General features: G+C 45.7%; 1 protein-coding gene across 12 annotated transcripts in view; it reads left to right on the top strand.

Annotated features, from left to right (window-relative positions):
* The window catches only part of huwe1 (HECT, UBA and WWE domain containing E3 ubiquitin protein ligase 1), a 229,529-nt gene that overhangs the window by 2,500 nt on the left and 206,305 nt on the right, over window positions 1-20,724 (top strand). Inside the window, exon 2 of one of the 12 annotated variants that reach the window (XM_087985262.1) lies at window positions 2,289-2,349. The exons of the other annotated variants lie outside the window; for them this stretch is intronic. The gene's annotated coding sequence lies outside the window, so the exon portion shown is untranslated. The remainder of the gene's footprint in view (window positions 1-2,288; window positions 2,350-20,724) is intronic. 12 annotated transcript variants of the gene reach the window in all.

The following is a 20,724-nucleotide window of genomic DNA, read 5'->3' as shown; positions in this document are numbered from 1 at the left end:
CCCCCCCCCCCCGTCTCTCGCCCACCCTCCCCCCCCCCCCCGTCTCTCGCCCACCCTTCTCCCCCCCCCCGTCTCTCGCCCACCCCCCCCGTCTCTCGCCCACCCTCCCCCCCCCCCGTCTCTCGCCCACCCTTCCCCCCCCCCGTCTCTCGCCCACCCTTCCCCCCCCCCACGTCTCTCGCCCACCCTTCCCCCCCCCCCGTCTCTCGCCCACCCTTCCCCCCCCCCCGTCTCTCGCCCACCCTTCCCCCCCCGTCTCTCGCCCACCCTTCCCCCCCCGTCTCTCGCCCACCCTTCCCCCCCCGTCTCTCGCCCACCCTTCCCCCCCCGTCTCTCGCCCACCCTTCCCCCCCCGTCTCTCGCCCACACTTCCCCCCCCGTCTCTCGCCCACCCTTCCACCCCCCCCGTCTCTCGCCCACCCTTCCACCCCCCCGTCTCTCGCCCACCCTTCCACCCCCCCCGTCTCTCGCCCACCCTTCCCCCCCGTCTCTCGCCCACCCTTCTCCCCCCCCGTCTCTCGCCCACCCTTCTCCCCCCCCCGTCTCTCGCCCACCCTCCCGCCCCCCCCGTCTCTCGCCCACCCTTCCCCCCCCCCCCGTCTCTCGCCCACCCTTCCCCCCCCCGTCTCTCGCCCACCCTTCCCCCCCCCCGTCTCTCGCCCACCCTTCCCCCCCCCGTCTCTCGCCCACCCTTCCCCCCCCCCGTCTCTCGCCCCCCCTCCCCCCCCCGTCTCTCGCCCCCCCTCCCCCCCCGTCTCTCGCCCCCCCTCCCCCCCCCGTCTCTCGCCCACCCTTCCCCCCCCGTCTCTCGCCCACCCTTCCCCCCCCGTCTCTCGCCCACCCTTCTCCCCCCCCCCCCGTCTCTCGCCCCCCCTCCCCCCCCCCCGTCTCTCGCCCACCCTCCCCCCCCCCCCCGTCTCTCGCCCCCCCTCCCCCCCCCCCCGTCTCTCGCCCACCCTTCTCCCCCCCCCCCCGTCTCTCGCCCACCCTTCTCCCCCCCCCCCGTCTCTCGCCCACCCTTCTCCCCCCCCGTCTCTCGCCCACCCTTCTCCCCCCCCCCCGTCCCTCGCCCACCCTTCTCCCCCCCCCCGTCTCTCGCCCACCCTTCTCCCCCCCCCCGTCTCTCGCCCACCCTTCTCCCCCCCCCCCCGTCTCTCGCCCACCCTTCTCCCCCCCCCCCCGTCTCTCGCCCACCCTTCTCCCCCCCCCCCCCCGTCTCTCGCCCACCCTTCTCCCCCCCGTCTCTCGCTCGCCCCCCCCCCCACTGTCGTTCGCCGCTCCCCCCCCCACTGTCGTTCGCCGCCCCCCCCCATTGTCGTTCGCTGCACCCCCCCACTGTCGTTCCCCCCTCCCCGCCCCACTGTCGTTCCCCCCTCCCCGCCCCCCCCTGTTCACCCCTCTATCCCTCCCCTATCTCCTCCTGTTTGCCCCTCTCTCTCACCTCCCTTCTAGCCCCACCTCTTCAGAAAGCAACACTTTTTTCAGGAAATGTGCATGTTTTGCCAGTCGTGATTCTACTTTTTACTGTTTTAAGAAATCGGTAGTAAAGTTGGAAACAGACTTGGAATGATTATCTGTACAGTAAAGGCAAGGGAACTCAGGAGAGTTAAGTCGCAAGCTGTCCTCTTTTACCCTGTATCTTCTCTTCCCCACACCCCCACAATTTGGTTTTAAAAATGTCTATCTATGCTGATGGAGGAAGCTGGATGAAATTCTGGTTCGATGGGGGAAAAGATTTTACACTTTTGTATATCTATGAGAAATATATTAAATATTTTTAAAAAGTGAAGGACCTTGTAGTCACAAGCTGGCCTCTTTCTTTTAGCCCCTGTTCCCCCTTCAGGAAATGTCTGTCCTTCTAATCATCCATTATTTGCGTTCTCTCTGATGTTTATATTTCGACAAGATTTATTTAAAACTGTGTATATAGTTCTGTAAATAGAGAGAGTACATTGGATTCCCTTGTATTCTCTCTCCCTCTTTTGGGAAGCCTGTTTCTCTCTCCACTCCCACCCCCAACCCCAACCCCAACCCCAACCCCAAGAATCTTATGTTTCTATATTTATTTGTAAGTGGAAGGGGGTGGGGGAAAAAGAGAGAAAGAGAGAAGCCTGAGGCCCTGTGCAGGGACTGACTAAGCACCAATAGCGGACACACAGCCTTCTCTTCCTGCACACTGCTTGCTGGCTGGAGCAGACTCATTGCTTTCCCTCAAATCCCATTTTTATATCTGGGCAAGAAAAGGACTGAATCTAATTCTGCAGTGTTGTCTTTTTGTGTTTGTATAGATTTTAAAAAAATAATTGTACATTCATCCAAATGGCGCAAGACAGACAAGGCTTCCAGGAGGTAAAAAAAAATTGCATATGATAAAAGGGGAGAATGTAAGGCCATGCTGTGAGGGCAAATGGTTTATTTTTTAAGATGATTTTGTTTTCTCTTAACCTGAGGCTTTTTCTCTTATTTTGGTGTGTGTAACATTCCAATATTGAGAGAAATTGGCTGCTTATAGGGAACAATAGTCTGTGTTTAGCTTTTGTGCTTTATTTTAGAAAAATACTGGCTTGCATGTGGGAGAGTTTCATTTTGCTTGTGTTTGTTCTGAAGGTGTATTTTTCTCCTGCTCTAAGCTGACTGATTGCGTAAATGTGTCTGAAAAGTTAATGCATTTTTTAAAAGGAAAGATTTTGACTTAGCGTTGTATATTTGTGATTTTGAGGTCAAAACAGTGCCACTTAAGTACGTTCGTAATGGTGCGATGTTAGAGTTAACATTTTCTTTCTGAAGTTCTCTTTCCATGTGAGATTTTTAAAATTGCACCTGTGCTTCGTAGGTTATGGCACAAGTTCATTCCTGTTTGGTATAATTCAAAATTAGTTGCACAAGATTTGAGTTTTGGGGAATCTGAAGACTAAGTTGAATTTTTTTGGATTGTAAACGGATTTGGCTTTACTTCCTCTTAATTACACGTGGTTTTGAGTTGCAGACATCAAGATTGAAATGACTCTGGAGTTGAGCAGTTTTGTTTAATGATTTTTGAAATGTATTGTGCCCACAAGTGAGGCTGTCTGACAGGGCACTTTTTAAAACAACACTTGCCCTGTTTTAAGGAGCACGTTTTTCTTCTGGATCGTGTCTGTAGATTCATGTGTGTTCATCACAGAAACTGAATAGTAGTATATTCAGTCCTGTGATCTTTTTAAATGCCAACCTTCCCTATACCATTATTTGAAAGATGGAATGGGCTGCAGGCCGACGGTCTAACCATAAATCTAGTTAGCCTTTGGGTTAGTGGAGTGGAGTGTGTGGAAGAAGAGAATGAATGTAGAGATTGTCTTCACACGTGCATTTCTGTGCTTTTGTTATCTCCAGGCTCAACTGTTCAAATGTTCTCTGGCCTTGCCTCACCGCTCCTTGCACCTTCTGTAAGTTTGAGCTCATCCAGGTTTTTAGCTGCTTCCATCCCAGCTCTCTCTGAGCTCTGCTCATCTGTCAACGACAACAACAGCCCCTCCAATACGCAGCTGACCTGTTAACCCTTAGTCTGGCAGTGCCTTGTTATTTTAAAAGAAAATGTTCCTGTTCTGTGGTGCACACCTTCCAATCTCTGTAAACATCTACAATCCTTGGAGGTCTCTGTGCTCCATGCTGTCCACAATCTTGTACATACCTGATTCCTTTTCATTGTCCCATTTGCTTTGGGGCCTATGCTCTGAAATTCTCTCCTCCTCTGACTCCTTATAACCTGCCTCTTTGGCCAAACCTTTGGTCTGCTGTCTCTCAACCCCACGGCTCTGAATCAAATCTTGTCAGATGATACTCTGGGGGCATTAAATGTTGCTAGCTAAATGCAAGTTTTTGTCACAGTTGCGCAGTTACTACCACTTGCTGTCAGAGTGTAGCCTTGCCTGTATTCAGCTTCCACCAAAGTGCTCAGTGCTGATGGGATCCTTGTGTGCATTATCTCAATAATCCAGTGATTCTGTCCAAGTGTCATTTAGTTGACGCTGGTAGTTGGGCTAAGTCTGGAGGGTCAGTTGCACTTCTTGAGAGTTGCTTTGGAGAATGCCCATGGAGCTTTGCTTGTACCCATCCTTGCTGAGAAGCAGCAGCGTCTACCTGCATCCACTTGTAACCACTTTCAAAAGGTTTCAAGTGGCAGGCTTGTGACTTCCATTCAGAGAATGGCGACAGAATGGGATGCTGCAGTGAGCATAATTATTGACCTGACACTGATGCACTGATCTAGATGGTGATTGTTATGGTAACTTTACGTGACCTCCAAATGCGAAATTTCATTCTAGAATTTTCTTGCCATAGTTTGCTGTGCAAGAAATTTCAGAAGCAAGGATGTCGGTTTGGTATATTCTCTCTCCACCCCATAACCTTGTGTGTTTTTTCTTTGCTGAGAAAGCATTTCTTTTTGAAAACATTGAGATTTGCTCATGAGTTTTTTTTCTGCTTTCAACGCCACATGCTAGCCAACAGCATCGAGGTTGGTGGTCAATGAGCTAGGGTGGAGCCCCTGAAGCTTCCTTGATTATCATCCAGTTAGCTTGTACCACACATTGCTAATGTTGAATTTTGTACCTCTGAAGGAAACCCATTCTGCTCTAGTGTGTGTGCTAATGCTTTGAAAGAAGGGTCGAATTGGTCCCACCGCCTTATTCTTAACCCCTGCCCTGTCATATTAAAAAATTCTCCTGAAAGCTTCTGCTGTAACTGTATCCTTATTTCTTCTATTGGTTTCCGTCAGTCTCTGATCCCCTGTTTATTGATCCTCCTACAATCCAAAATACCTTTTTGTAACACTGTTAACTTTGAACACCTCTGTTAAATCTCCTCTTTTACCCCCTTGTTCCAAGGAGGACATTTTTAGCTCATCCACTCTCCGCATAAGTGAAATTCATCATCCTTGGTGGTTTCGTAGTATCTTCAAGTTGAGATGCAAGAGAGAAAAAAAGTCTTGCGTTTATATAGTTCCACAAGGCAGCTTAAAGTGCTTTCCAGCCAATAAGGTACTTTTTTTGAAAAGCAGACTCTAAAGTTGGCAGTGCTTTGGAATCAGCAAATTTCTTGACTCAAAAATCAGGTAATGACCAAGCGTGGTTTTTTTTCTGGGATGTGGATTGAGGGATACCTATTGGCTAGGCCATTGGGGAAGGTATGCCTGCTCCTAGTCAAAATAGTGACTGGGATTTTCCAAGTCTGCCTGAGCAGCCAAAGGAGCCTGCGTTTAAAATCTGATCTGAGTCTTCTGGTACTGCTGAACTCCCGCAGAACTGCACTAGAAAGTAAGTCTTTTGTGTTCAAGCCTTGGAGTGGGACTTGAAGCCAGGACTTGGTGGTAAGGGTAACATTCTGACTCCAGGTCTCTAGCTAAAATGTGTTACCCAGTATTCGGCATGACATTTTGGTACCTATGCAAGGGCGGGTGATAGGTGCAAGTAGAAGGCAGTTGGCCTCTTGACCCTTCTCTGCCATTCACCTGGATCATAGAATAGAATTCCCAGTGTGGAAATAGGCCATTCGGCCCAACAAGCCCACACTGACCCTCTGAAGAGTATCCCACGTAGACCCAATCCTCTTCGCCTATTACTCTCTATGTTTCCTATGACCAATGCAACTAACCTATATACTCCTAAACACTGGGCAATTTAGCATGACCAATTCACCTAACTGTACATCATTGGACTGTGGAGGGGAAACTGGAGCACCCGGAGGAAACCCATGCAGACATGAGAATGTGCAGACTCCACATAGGCAGTCGCCTGAGGCTGGACCCTAACCTGGATCCCTGCCGCTGTGAGGCAGCAGTGCTAACCACTGAGCCACCCTGCTGCCCGTGACTAATCTTCCACCCTGTGGCCATTCTGCCCTCACTGTTTCTTAATATCTTCGCTATCTGGAAATCTGTTGACCTCTGTCTTTAGACTAGATTACTTAGTGGGGAAACAGGCCCTTCGGCCCAACAAGTCCACACCAACCCTCCAAAGAGCAACCCACCCAGACCCATTCCCCTACATTTACCCCTTCACCTAACACTGTGGGCAATTTAGCATGGCCACTTCACCTAATCTGCACATCTTTGGACTGTGGGAGGAAACTGGAGCACCCGGAGGAAACCCACCCAGACACGGGGAGAATGTGCAAACTCCGCACAGACAATTGCCCAAGGGTGAGATTGAACCCGGGTTCCTGGCGCTGTGAGGCAGCAGTGCTAACCACTGAGCCGGCTTGAACATAATCAGTGACTGAATCTCTGGGGTAAACATTCTTTTTGAAGCTACCTTGTTGAGCTCTTTATGAACTTTAAATGCTTCAATTAGATCATCTCTCATTCTTCAAAACTTGAGAAATTGCAGGCCCAGCCTCCTCCTTCAATCACTTGTAGGATAAAAGTTTTAGGAGAAAGTGAGGACAGCAGATGCTGACGCCAGAGTTGAGAGTGGGGTGCTGGAAAAGCACAGCAGGTCAAGCAGCATTCGAGGAGCAGGCGAATCGACGTTTTGGGCGAGAGTCCTTCAGTAGGTACTGGTTGTCCTGTTCAGATCCAAATTGTGTTGGTCTGAATGTAGAGCGGTGTCCATGCGGCATCAGTTGGTTGTGTAGGCAGGCACTGAGGAAGGAGATGTAGCTGTGGTAGCGAGTCTGCTTCAGGGTGTGGCTGAAGAGCTTCAGGGCAGAGGAGGTGACCTGAGGGGTGCAGAGAGAGAGACTCCGTGAGATCCTTGTAGAGAGGGGGGGAGAAAGTCTTAGCAGAATCTCCTGGCTGCTTGTGTAGTTGGTGTTTTGTCACATCAGGTACATTTGAGTTGTCTAGATGGTTTGCTTGGTGAAGACAGTTTTTAATGTAGAGCTAGGAGAAGCCCTGAGTGGCAGAAGTGGTGATAGGTTGTGATATGGTCTGGACCAGGGAAGGAACAAATCTGGGCAGCTCCTGGGAAGGGCCTGGCCTTTGAGAGAATTGGTTTCAAGTTTAGAAATGAGTGACCCATGAAAATGAGTCATTCGTGGCCAGCTCATGAAACTGTTCCCCAGTATGAGTCAGAGGTGGGAAAGTTTAAAAATGTATTTGCATGACAAAGTTAATCCACTTACATGATTTTGTAAAACATGGTCTAATGTATGTCACTGAGGTTGTAATATTATCTTTAAGTGTTTCAGCTCTTTGCTACCCTACTTGAATGGATCAAGTGTTAAATGTTTGATACTGTTATTGACTTGTTCTGCTTTAAAAGCTTTCCCACTTGGTGAAAGCTTTGTAAAGTCTGCCCATTTGATGTGGTTCAGTAACACTGTGGAGCACAGAGGTTTCTATGGAGATTAATTTCCTGATTCCTTGTTGCCTGTCCACCATCTACAGGACATGAGACACGAGTGTGATGAAATACACTTGGAATGCCTACATAGGTTGCACCTCTGACAGCACTTGACTCTCAACATGACCAAGGATAAAGTAGCCCTGCTTGATCAACAACCCATCCGTCAGTAAAATCATTTGATCCTTCCACCTGCCATTGTACTGTGGGAGAAGCATTTGCCATTTACAGAATGTACAGCAGCAACTCACTGAGGACCCTTTACAGCACCATCCAAACCCATCACCTCTTCTCCCTAGAAGGACAAAGGCAGCAGATGTATGGGTACAACTACTGCCTGCAAGTTGCCCTCCAAGTTGCACATCATCTTGACTTGAAATACCATCACCTAGTCCTTGTGTTGTCCAGTCAGAATCCTAGAACTCCCTCTTAATGGCACTACAAGAATGCACCTCGACATGGACTGCGGCAGCTCAAGGCAGAGACTCTGCACCATTTTTCAAGGAGCAGTAAACGCTAGGCCTTGATTCCATTGAAGCAAAATGTGTATAAAACATTTGAAATTGCTGGGGTGCTTGATTGCCTTTTTGCCGAATTGTATACCACTGTGGTATGGGGTGCAGAGCATTCTGGAATAAGGTGGGTGAACTTGCAGCATGGATTGGTACCTGGGATTCCGATGTGGCCATTTCCAAGACATGGGTAGAGCAGGGGTAGAAATGGTCGTTGCAGGTTCTGAGATTTAGATGTTTCAGTAAGAACAGAGAAGATGGTAAAAAGTGGGCGTGTGGCATTGTTAGTCAAGGACAGTATTATGGCTGCAGAAAGGATGTTTAAAGACTACTGAGGTAGAGAATGGGCTGAGATTAGAAACCGGAAAGGAGAGGTCACCCTGTTGGAAGTTTTATATAGGCCTCCGAATAGTTCCAGAGATGTAGAGGAAAGGATAGCAAAGATGATTCTCAACAGGAGTGAGTGTGACAGCGTAGTTGTTATGGGGTCTTTAACTTTCCAAATATTGACTGGGAATACAATAGTTCAAGTACTATAGATGGGTCAGTTTTTGTCCAGTGTGTGCAGAAGGGTTTCCTGACACAGTATGTAGACTGGCCAATAAGGGGCGAGGCCATTTTGAATTTGGTTGTGAGTAAAGTGTTGGAAAAGGTTGTAAGAGAGAGGATTTACCATCTCGAAAGGAATATGTTGATTAGGGATAGTCAACACGGTTTTGTGAAGGGTAGGTCGTGTCCCACAGACCTTATTGTGTTCTTTGAGAAGGTGACCAAACAGGTGGATGAGGGTAAAGCGGTTGATGTGGTGTAAATGGATTTCCGTTTGATAAGGTTCCTCATGGTAGGCTACTGCACAAAATACGGAGGCATGGTATTCAGGGCAGTTGGTGATTTGGATCAGAAATTGGTTAGCTGAAATATGACACATGGTGGTGGTTGATGGGAAATGTTCTTCCTGGTGTTCAGTTACTAGTGGTGTATTGCATGGATCTGATTTGGGTCCACTGCTGTTATATTTTTATAAATGACCTGGATGAGGATGTAGAAGGATGCGTTAGTAAATTTGTGGATGACACTAAGGTTGGCACAGTTGTGGATAGTGCCGAAGGATGATGTAGGTTACAGAGGGACCTAAATCGGTTGCAGAGCTGGCCTGAGAGGTGGCAAATAGAGTTTAATATGGGAAAGTGTCAGGTGATTCACTTTGGAAGGAGTAACAGGAATGCGGAGTACTGGGTGAATGGTAAGATTCTTGGTAGTGTAGATGAGCAGAGGGATCTCTGTGTCGATGTGCATAGATCCCTGAAAGTTGCCACTCGGGTTGATGGGGTTGTTAAGAAGGCATACGTTGTGTTAACTTTTATTAGAAGAGGGATCGAGTTTCAGAACCATGAGGTCATACTGAAATTGTGCAAACTCTTGTGTGGCTGCACTTGGAGTTACAGTACAGTTATGTACAATTCTTGTCGCCGCATTATAGGAAGGATGTGGAAGCATTGGAATAGGGTTCAGAGGGGATTTACTAGGATGTTGCCTGGAATGGAAGAAAGGTTGAGGGACTTGAGGCTGTTTTCGTTAGAGAGCAGGAGGTTGAGAGGCGATTTAATTGAGACATATAGCAGAGGGTTAGATAGGGTGGATAGTGAGAGCATTTTTCCGAGGATGGTGATGGCTAGCACGAGGGGGCATGGCTTCACTTTGATGGGTGATAGATATGGAGCAGAGGTAGTTTCTTTACTCAGTAGTAGGAATGTGGAATGCACTGCCTGCAACAGTTGTTGACTCTCCAACTTGACAGACATTTAAATGGTCATTGGATAGGCATATGGACAAGAATGGAATAGTGTAGGTTAGATGGGCTTCATATTGGTTTCACGGGGTGGTGCAACATCGAGGGCCTAAAAATCTGCACTGCGCTGTAATGTTCTATGTTCCCTGTTGTTTCTGGTTCCCTGTAAGGTTCCCTCCTTACACATCAAACCACGAATATACACCAACTCAAACAATGTAAAATGGATCTTGCTTTTTCCCATCGTCTCTGTTACAATTCATGCCTAATTTTCTCTACTGAGGTGTTCGAGCAACTGAGTCAGATGGCTGCTCACATGTGAACACAGGAGTTAGCTTCCTCCTGATCTAGGGCTGACAGCTTGATGTTGAAATCATCATTTGTGGCAGTTGTAGTCCATGGACGTGACTGCATGTTATGTGTTGTCTGTGGGGGTTGTTCCCTGCGTCAATTATGTTGCAGGAGCAGACAGTGGCTAATTCACCCCTTGAGCCTGTTCTGTATTGTTAGATTATGGTTTGATTTGTATCTGAACAAAGTTGCATCTGACAAGTCTGTTGATCTGTGCTCTTTATGTTGTGGTCAGCCAATGGATGGGTCAGGTGTAGGCCTGGCTGGGTGGTATGACTACAGTATGTAGTCATTTGGCTCCCCAAAGCCATTCTTGGATTTTGATGGTGAGCCTGACCACCTTTTGTGATTACTTTTCTTGTGGTAAAGTTGTGCTCTAATTTTTCCTTCCTTAATTCATTAAAACCAGCAGTCAACCTTGACCTTTTGTAAGACAGGACTTTCCAAAGTTGGGGGTCAGGACCCAAAGTGTGGACACGAGTTCTGAGGCAGCAACGGCTACCGTGGCACTTTGACCAGGTTACAATGTCTGACAGGTTCCCTGTTCTCCATGTAATCTAGACTGCAGCTATTTGGAGAATGCAGGATAAAAACTGGAATAGTATGATGAGAAACAGAACACGTCATGAAATGATAGTTTCTGTCTCTCTTAAGCCCAACTTCTTGTCAGGTGGGTGTACATGTGACTTGCTGAATTCTACCAGTTGGAGGCTGGCACTGTAGCACCGACTAGGCATGCTCCCGATTTGCTGGATATCTGTTTTGGACATCACCCAGTTTGGACTGAGAATGTAACTGAAAGAGGAACGGGTGTCCACTTGCCTTTTCTAACCTTGTGATGTCCCCGTGAACCAGTGAGGTCTTTTTTATTGAAGTGGGCAGGGTCTCTTGCACTGCGGCTGCCATGAGGTGAACAGCAAGGTTCTATAAGCAGCAACATGCCGATGACCAGGCATTTGGTCTTAGTGCTGTTGACAGTGGAGTAACTATTGACCAAGATGTTGAAGAGAACACCCTGATATTTTAAATAGCAACATGGGACCTTTTTTTTAATGTTCAAGTTTCATTCATCAAGACCTTTCTGACACTGCAGTGCTTCCTTATTACAGTGCTGGGATATTTGGGCGTGCTTGTACCTAAAATCGATGTAGAGTTAATAAATTTTGCTGATGACCGGTAGGTAGGAGACCAAGTAGTGAAGAAGAGACCAGGAATCTACAAAACACATCAACAAGTTAAGAGAATGGACACAAATTTGGCAGATGAATAGTATGGAAAAAACAATTGTCCACTTTGGGAGACAGAATAGAGAAGCACAATGTTGCTTCAAGGAAGAGAGATTGTAGGACTCTGAGGGAGAGAAATACATTCATTGCAAAAATGTAAAGTGCAGATGCATTTAAATGTTGCCTACTGCAAGGGGAATGGAGTATAAAAGTAGGGAGGTTTTGTTATATAGGGTGTTGGTGAGATTACTGGAGCGCTGTGCACAAACTTTGGTATGCTTATTTAGGAAAGGACATAATTGCTTCAGAAGCAGTTTAGACTTAATTAACAATTGATTCCTTGCAGGGCATAGAGTCAAAGAGATGTGCAGCACAGAAACAGACCCTTCGTTCCAACTTGTCGATGCCGATCAGATATCCAAAATTAATCTAGTCCCATTTGCCAGAATATAGATCCATATCTCTTCAAACCCTTCCTATTCATATATCCATCCAGATGCCTTTCAGAAATTTCAAGTCATTCACTTTGCAAGGTTGAATTTGAATGCAGAATATAAGGTTAAAGGCAGGATTCTTGGCAGTGTGGAGGAACAGAGTGATCTTGGGGTCCTTGTCCATAGATTCCTCAAAGTTGCACCCAGTTTGATAGGGTTGTGAAGAAGGCATATGGTGTGTTGGCTTTCATTAGCAGGGGGATTGAGTTTAAGAAGGTTATGCTGCAGCTCTGTAGAGTCCTGTTTAGAGCACATTTGAAATATTGTGTTCAGTTCAGGTCGCCTCATTATAGGAAAGATGTGAAAGCTTTAGAGAGGGTGCAGAGGAAATTTGCAAGGATGCTGCTTGGACTGGAGGGCATGTCTTATGAAGAAAGGTTGAGGGAGCTAGGACTTTTCTCATTGGAGCGAAGAAGGATGACAGGTGACTTGATAGAGGTGTACAAGATGTTGAGAGGCACTGAGTGGATAGCCAGAGACTTTTCACAGGGTGGAAATGTCTATCACGAGGGGGCATAATTTTAAGGTGTTTGAGGAAGGTTTAGGGGAGGTGGCAGAATGGAGGGTGGGTGGAATGTATGGCAGTGGTAGTAGAGTGAGATACATAGGGATACTTAAGGATAGGCACATGGATGATAGAAATATGAAGGGTATGTAGGTTAGTCTGATCTTTGGGATTCAAGGCTATACAACATTAGGGGCTGAAGGGCCGGTACTGTGCTGAACTTGTCTATGTTCTAAATATTGTTATCACCCTCCACCACCACCTCTGGCATACATGCACCACCGTCTGCATGAAAAAGTTGCCCCATAGGTCCTTTTTAAATCTTTCCCCTCACCTTAAACTTATGCCCTCTAGTTTTGGACTTCCCTACCATGGGGAAAGGATCTTGACTATTCCTGACTAATCATGCCCCTCCTGATTTTATAAACTCCTACAAGGTCAAGCCATCTTATTCAATTGCTCGAGCACCTCAGTAGAGAAAATTCGGCATGAATTGTATTAGGGAATTGCTTCAGGGAAAATCACCCCAGCCTATTCAGCCCCTCCCTATAGCTGCAACCCTCCAACCCTGACGACATCCTTGAAAGTCTTCTCTGAATTCTTAAGTTTCACAGAGCAGGGAGACCAGAATTGAACGTGGCCTAGCCACTGTCCTGTATGGCTGCAACATAACCTCCCAACTCCTATACACAATGCACTGACCAATAAAGGGAAGTGTACAAAATGCCATCTTCACATTGGACATTCTGTCTGTATCCACAGAAGTTTAGAAGAATGAAGGGTGATCTTACTGCAACACACAGGATCATGAGGTTGGGTGGGTGCAGCTTGACAAGGTGGTGCTGAGAGGATGCTTCCCTCCTTATCTAAAATAAGCTGGTGCGGTTCCAGAATAAAGGCTCTCCTGTTTCAGTTAGAGATGATGAATTTCTTCACTACAGGTTGAGAGCCTGTGGAATTCTCTCCCCAAGAGAGCGATGGAGGCTAGATTACTGAATATGTTCAAGGCCAAGTTAGATTCTTGATTGAATTGGGACTTGAGGGCATTGAGGGTTCAATTATAAAGGTCACAATAAAATCAACTATAATATTATCAGAGTCCTAGAGTCATACAGCACAGATGCTCTGGTCCAACCAGTCCATGCCAATCATAATCCCAGACTAAACTCGGCCCACCCACCTGCACTTGGCTCAGATCCCTCCAAACATTTCTTACTTATGTACTTGTCCAAATGTCTTTTAAATGTTGTAACTGTACCAGCATCCACCACTTTTCTGAAAGTTCATTCCACACACACAAACACACACACCCCACTTTTAAATCTTCCTCCTTTTGACGTCCTGTTTCTCTATCCCTGTATCAATTGAAGCAAAATGCTCAGAGAGACAGTATGGCTTTACCTTCATCTTTATTCCGGGCCCTGGAGGGAGAAAGAGCGATCACCCATGTGCACAGAGACACGAGTTCTCGGTCTTCTCTCGAACAGAAGTTTCTTGATGTATTTTCCAGAGAGGGGCATCCAGAAAAGGCAATATACATTGATTGGGTTACAGTTACAATCAGCGAGTGTCAATAATAAAGATTAAGCCATCTGCTACTACACAGTGAATGTTCTTAACCTTGTTAACTGCCTTCACAATGAATACATTTCACTTTGTTAACTGACTTTACATACTGAATGCTGCTTCATCTTGTTAAATGGCTTTACATAATGAATGCTTTTCCACCTTGTTAACCCACTACCCTTGCTTCCAGCACACCATTGGATCAGATAAGAACTTGCTGTAAACAAGTCATGCTAGCTGAATCTTTTGTTTCACAAAACTCAAAACTTAACTCTTTTCGCTACCTGCTCATACCTTATACACTTTCTCATTCCCTCCTTTTATCATTTCATGATAATCACCTAGATGGCACTATCAGCTTTCATAAGACTCTGACAGCCAGTATTTAAGCAAGTCATTGACACACAACAGACAATCATTATGACACAAAATTACTAGTCCGTTACAGTAAATAGAATTTGAAGAATCCTCTCGTGGGGAAAAAAAAATCACCATTAAAGTTCTTAAATCCAGTCCTTAGTGACCACTCCATTCCCTCCAAGTCGAGTGGAAATGAGCCAGTTCTCCAAACTCTCCTTTAGTAAAGTCCAACATGAAAACAAAATTCAGTCTGTCCTTCTGCATCACTCCATGGAGAAATCTGAATTCTTGGATAAGGGCAGTTAAGTACTTAACTGATGAGACTTCATCCTTCTGGGGATGCTTCAGATGGAGGATACCAGCGCATCTGAATGTGCAGCAGCTGCAGCTACAACAACAGCCATAGGCAGGTATGTGGAGTGAATCATGGATTGGCCATGATCTCCTTTGAATGTTGGGATAGTCCCAGTGGGATGAATGGCAATTTCCTGTTCCTATGCTTGTATATCCTACACCAACCATCCTTGCTATGCAGGTTGGTACTGAACAGTGTTCGCTGGGATCTCTAGATGTCTCCCCCTTTTTCTATTTGAATGTGGATGTTGTTGGCTTGGCAAGCATTTTTTACTTATCCCTAATTACCCATTGGCCTTTTTGAACTGCTGTAGATCATGTGGTGGAGAGAAACACTCAGTGTCATTCAGGAGGAATTTCGAGGATTTTGATCAAATGACAGAAGAAATGGCCAGTTAAAGTTCCAAGTCAGGATGGTATGAAACTTGGAGGGAAGCTTGCAAGTGATGATGTTCTGTGCACCTGCTTCCCTTTTCCTTCTAGGTGTTAATGATGGCAGGTTTAGAAGGTGCTATTGTAGGAGCCTTGCTGAGTTCCTTGCATGGCTCCTACCATGAGGGCAGAGAAAAGAATTTCCTGTTAGTCTGCAGTATGTTCAGTACAGTTCTTCTGAGTTTCTGAGAGTGTGTTCTGACCTCCAGCCATACTCATACATTTCTTACTGCAATAATTTGTTCTGGTTGTCCTGTGGTCTCTAGAATGTGTCCCATTCTTGACTCATGCAAGTGTGTTCTGGAGGTGTTTGCCTGTCTGGCAACCTGAGTGAAGAAATAATTTATTGATCTTGCCATAATTAATTGATTCCATTGTCGTCCAGTTTCCGTTTCAGTGGAAGCAAACCCTCAGACACAGTATGGCTGTACCTCCTTCATCTTTATTCTGAGCCCTGGAGAGAGACCGATAGCCTATGTACACAAAGATATGAGTTCTCTGTCTTCTCTTTTTCAGCAGATTCTTAAGGAATTATATAGTCACTCACAGAGAGCAGCATCCAAATAATGCAACATCTATATTGATTGGGTGACCGTTGCAAACAGTGCGCATCAACAGTAAAGATTAAGCCACCTGGCATTACACACGGATATTCTTCACCTCATTAAACCCTTGCCTCCAGCACCTCATTGTTTACTGCAAGTTCTTATCTGGTCGAAGTCATGCTAACTGAGCCTTTGTCACGCAACCCTAAACTTAACTCTCTTTCCCTATCTGCTCATACCTGGTACACTTTCTCACCATCTATTGGAATTGTGTGAAGAACTTTTAAGTTTCAAGGTGCTTTTGAAGAATAAGCGAAATAAAAAATGTGTTTGGATTCACAGAGCCGACTTTACATGCACACCTTTTGATGCATTTCTTCAGTTCATTCGGGGTAAGGTGGATACTGATGGCTAGGGTAGCATTTATTACCCATCACTAAATACCCTGGAGGAGGTAGTGGTATGCCTACTTCATTGCTGAACTGATGTCCTTGGGGGTGAGGTAGACCCAAAGTGCTGTTAGGGAGGGAGTTCCCGGATTTTGAACCAGTAATACTGGAGCATTGCCAATATCATTCTAAATCAGAGTGATTTAGATTAGATTAGATTAGATTACTTAGTGTGGAAACAGGCCCTTCGGCCCAACAAGTCCACACCGACCCGCCAAAGCGCAACCCACCCATACCCCTACATTTAGCCCTTACCTAACACTACGGGCAATTTAGCATGGCCAGTTCACCTGACCTGCACATCTTTGGACTGTGGGAAGAGCACCCGGAGGAAACCCACGCAGACACGGGGAGAATGTGCAAACTCCACACAGTCAATCGCCTGAGGCGGGAATTGAACCCGGGTCTCTGGCGCTGTGAGGCAGCAGTGCTAACCACTGTGCCACCGTCCCTCACCACACCGCACAAAGCACCACTTTTGCAACATGTCTCTCAATTACTGTAATTTGCCATCTCTGGCATCAAATCTTTGCTCTTCTGTATGAGATTTGACTTCCTTTCCATAACGTTAATTCTGTTTTTTAAATTGGACCCACTAGTGTCCACCCATTCTGGTAAATGCTGCAGCCCTTGTTCATCCTCACCCTACCCGCTTCTGTTTTGTCAGTATCCTTTTAGATTGTGCTTGCTCCCTTGCTCATCTCTGTCAAGGACAATGGTTCAAGAGTGTGGTGGCCAGTTTGCTGTTTTAAGTGGTAAATGAGCCACAAGGTCGAACAAGTGGCGGCCTAATGGTCACTGGTAATCCAGAGAGTTGGGCTGACGCTCTGGGGACACTGATTCAACCCCTCTGGTATAATTGATTCATCTAATAAATATTGGAATGAAATACCAATCTCATTTATATAATAATGCCTTGTAACGCCTGAGTTTTCTTTAAAAAAAATTCTCATTCATTAATACCCACAGCACTGTGATTGACTCTTAACTGGCCTCTGAAGTGACATTAAACTACTAAAGGAGAAAACTCTTGTGGTTGTATTTACACCACACTAACTGCAGTGGTTTGAGAAGGTGGCCTGCCATTACCACCTTCGGAGCAGATAATATTAGATTATTTAGATTAGATTACTTACAGTGTGGAAACAGGCCCTTCGGTCCAACAAGTCCACACCGACCCGCCGAAGCATATACCACCCAGACCCATACTCTTACATTTACCCCTTCACCTAACACTACGGGCAATTTAGCATGGCCAATTCACCTAACCTGCACATCTTTGGACTGTGGGAGGAAACCGGAGCACCCGGAGGAAACCCACCCAGACACGGGGAGAATGTGCAAACTCCACACAGAGTCGCCTGAGGCGGGAATTGAACCCGGGTCTCTGGTGCTGTGAGGCAGCAGTGCTAACCACTGTGCCATGCCATAAGGATGGATGACAAATGGTGCTTGTGTCCCAAAATGTATTTTTTGAATCCTGAAGGTTTTGTAAGCTGCCATTATTGCTTGGTTGCAAAGTGGTGAAATTTCTGCCAATGTGCAACAGCTACTGATTGCATTTCTCTACTAACTTCTAACATTGCTTCCCAAATTTCTCCACAGGAAGATTTTAAAATTGACTCTATTGCATACTGTAAGGTGCTAAAGCAAAGATTATCGCAGACGATATGGTGTGGGGATAATATTGTCAGCTGCTGAAATATTCCTCTAGTTGCAAACATTTTATGAATGATCGTGAAGATGTTGATTGTGGACTTCAGTATTGAACCCATTTTGATCAACTGTTTCCTTTTTGGTGCATGTTATGGTGCCAAGCCATAACTGGAGCAATTCAATGGCTCTATATTGGGTGGGCCACTGTGAGAATGGCCCATCATGCAAAGATGATGATGCAAAGTGTGGTGTCTGTACTGTAAATATCCATGAACCTACAGATTGGCCTTTTCATTTTGACTTTTTCAGTCAAATGGGCTCTTGTCCCTCTTGCTGTCTCATTTCCTCTGGTTACTTCCCCCTTTCTTCCTCTGTACCCCAGTTGTAGGTTGGCTTAGAACATATGATTCTGTTCTTGGATGCCTGGTCCCATCTTTTGACCTTGCAGAAAATTGGTGTTTGGAGGATGTGTTTCTTTGTTTGGATCAATGCATAACTTTGAGGCTCAAGTTTTGCTTTTTGCATATTAAGAAGGACGTGGACATGGATATTGGTTTGTTTCTTAAAGTACTTTTTGTGGGCTTGGTGCTGCGGATTCTGGAAGCCTCTTTGTTTACATGTATTTTTAATGGGGTGTTGTAACCCTAGCAGTGACCACATGGGGGTTAACAATTAGCGCATATTAAAAGAGAAAGTAGTGTAACTTGGTGACGAGGTTGAGGGAGAGACGAAGACTAAAGTCTAGAAATCATCAGTCAGTGGGAGCTTGTGTTTAGGGAACTTGTGGTTGCTCTGACATCCAAGGAGTAGTGGGTTTTATTTGTTTTAGGGAGAGATACCAGCTGAAGAAAAAGCAACTCGGGAATGCACAGAAGTTTGCTAGGAGGAAACTGGGTGCGGCTGGTCCACCTGAGTGTGGAGATAGTAATAATTCTTCACTGGAGTTTTTTTGTTTGTGGAAATGTAACTGGGATAAATGGAATAGTGAATTTAATTTCTTTTCTAATGCCTGTATTGAAATCTTTCCAACCTTTATCGAGTGCATTAGTTTTTTTTTCATGTCTAGTAAATGTTAACTGTACACTGGCAGGCTTTTGTAAATGTGATCAGTAGCTGATCTCCACATTTAAACAAAGTATGAGTTTTCACTGACATCCAACCTGTTTGGTGTTAATTTCAACTGGGATTGCAAGCTCTTGCACATGTTTCAGTATTGCAAGCGGCAGGTAAATTGTACAATGTGACTTCCCGGCTCTCTCGCCATGATTCTCTTGCGTGAAGTCCAAGTCTAGTTTTGGATATGTTTTCCCAGTGAATTCTGGAAAGTCTTGGTTTGAACCTTTGCTCTGCATCGTTTGTGTGACTCATGGGGTGGTTTGCACATGGGCACCAATAAGGGAATCCCTATGAACTCTGGCTAGTGAGGACCTGGGCCAGTTTAATTTGCACTTCCAGACATACCAGAAAATCTGTTCTCCTGGTTTTGTCCTTGCAGGTGACAGCAAGCAGTGATGTGGTGGAGACTGGTGCAATTGCACTTTAAAAAAATCTGGATGGGTATATGAGCAGGAAGGGTTTAGAGGGATATGGGCCAAGTGCTGGCAAATGGGACTAGATTAGTTTAGGATATCTGGTCAGTGTAGATGTGTTGGACAGAAGGATCTTCTTCTGTGCTGTGTGACTCTTTGACTCTCTAAGTTCTTTTTGAACTCTACACTGGCCTGTGAAATAAATATTCATGGGGCTATGATATGTCCATGGGCACAGCAGAGATGATTGCAACCAATCGCTTGGTAGTCACCTGTTTGGGGAGAGACAAATGAACGGACCTTTTTTTTTGGCTTTTGTTTCTTTTCCCCACATCTCAAACAGAAATGGAAAGAGATGCCAAGACAGATTTCCCCAAGGTTTTGGCAAGTTTGTTTGGTAAGTGTCGTGTAAGCATGTTGGGACTCTGGAATAGCCTTGTGATGACATCAGAGCTGCTCCCAGTGGGCACAAGTAGCAGAGTGTTGGAGGAGTTAGTGATCTCTGTTAGAAAAGAGAAGCACATGTGGAAAATAGTCTTTCTGAATGTAACTGTGTCAGAGCTTGGTATATCCATGATTACCAAGTGCAGCAACATTTAGTTTTAATGAATTATATGTGACAAAGTTTGAACTTGACCTTAGTTCCTTACTTTGCCTTCTCCTTAACCAATCTGACCAGAGCCCAAACTCGTAATGTGGCATCAAATCACAGGACAAATGACTGAGTTGATGGCCTAGTGGTATTATCTCTGGCCGGTGGTGGAGTTTGAATTCAATAAAAACAAAACTGGAATTCAGAATCTAATGACCATGAAACCAATGTTGGTAATTGATCATCTGGGTCACTAATACTCTTCAAGAAGGGAAATTGCTGCCCTTTCCTTGTTTGGCCTTCGTATGACTCCAGACCCACAGCAATGTGATTTGACTCAACTGCCCTCTGGGAGGTTGGGTATGGATAATAAATGCTGGTCTCACCAATGATGTTCACATCTCATGAATGATTTAAAAAAATAATAAAATGGTAGGTTGTGCTGAAATTTGTCAGATGTGTGGACATGTGACTGAGAGAGCTCTTACTGGATGGCCTGGCTCCATTCCACTAGATTAGCAACAGCGCTGTCTGAACCAATTGGACTTCCACACTGCTGACTGGTTTGGTTCTTTATTCTGTAGGTGTCAGTTACAGTGGGTATGTAGTTAAGCTGAATTGCTTTTGACTGCAAAATCCTTCAGCATTTTGAGTGGTAAATAATGATTTGAATGCCTTGACAGGGTGCATGCTGGGAGGATATTTCAGCTTGTCGGGGGGGGGGGGGGGGCATGTAGAACTAGAGAGCACAGTTTCAGAATAAAGGGTCTCCCCATTTAAGTCTGACATGAGGAATTTCTTGAGGATTGTCAGTGTGGAGTGTGTGTGTTTGCTCGCTCACTCTTGCGTGCTCCACTCCAGCATCCATGCACCAAGAATAGTGAAGATTTGAGTTATCTAGCCCAGTCTTGAAAGTATTCAGATATTTGATGAGCAAGGGTTATTTGGAGTCAGATGGTTAAGTGGAATAGAGGTCATGATTGGATCAGGCAAGATCTTATTGACTGGTAGAGAAGGTACAGTGGTGACTTCCTGCCTGCGT

The sequence above is a fragment of the Chiloscyllium plagiosum genome, unplaced genomic scaffold, assembly GCF_037043375.1.
Source record: "Chiloscyllium plagiosum isolate Xiang-an unplaced genomic scaffold, Cpla_swu_hap1 HiC_scaffold_51, whole genome shotgun sequence".
Lineage (NCBI taxonomy): Eukaryota > Metazoa > Chordata > Chondrichthyes > Orectolobiformes > Hemiscylliidae > Chiloscyllium > Chiloscyllium plagiosum.
This window is presented reverse-complemented; position numbering and strand designations above follow the sequence as displayed.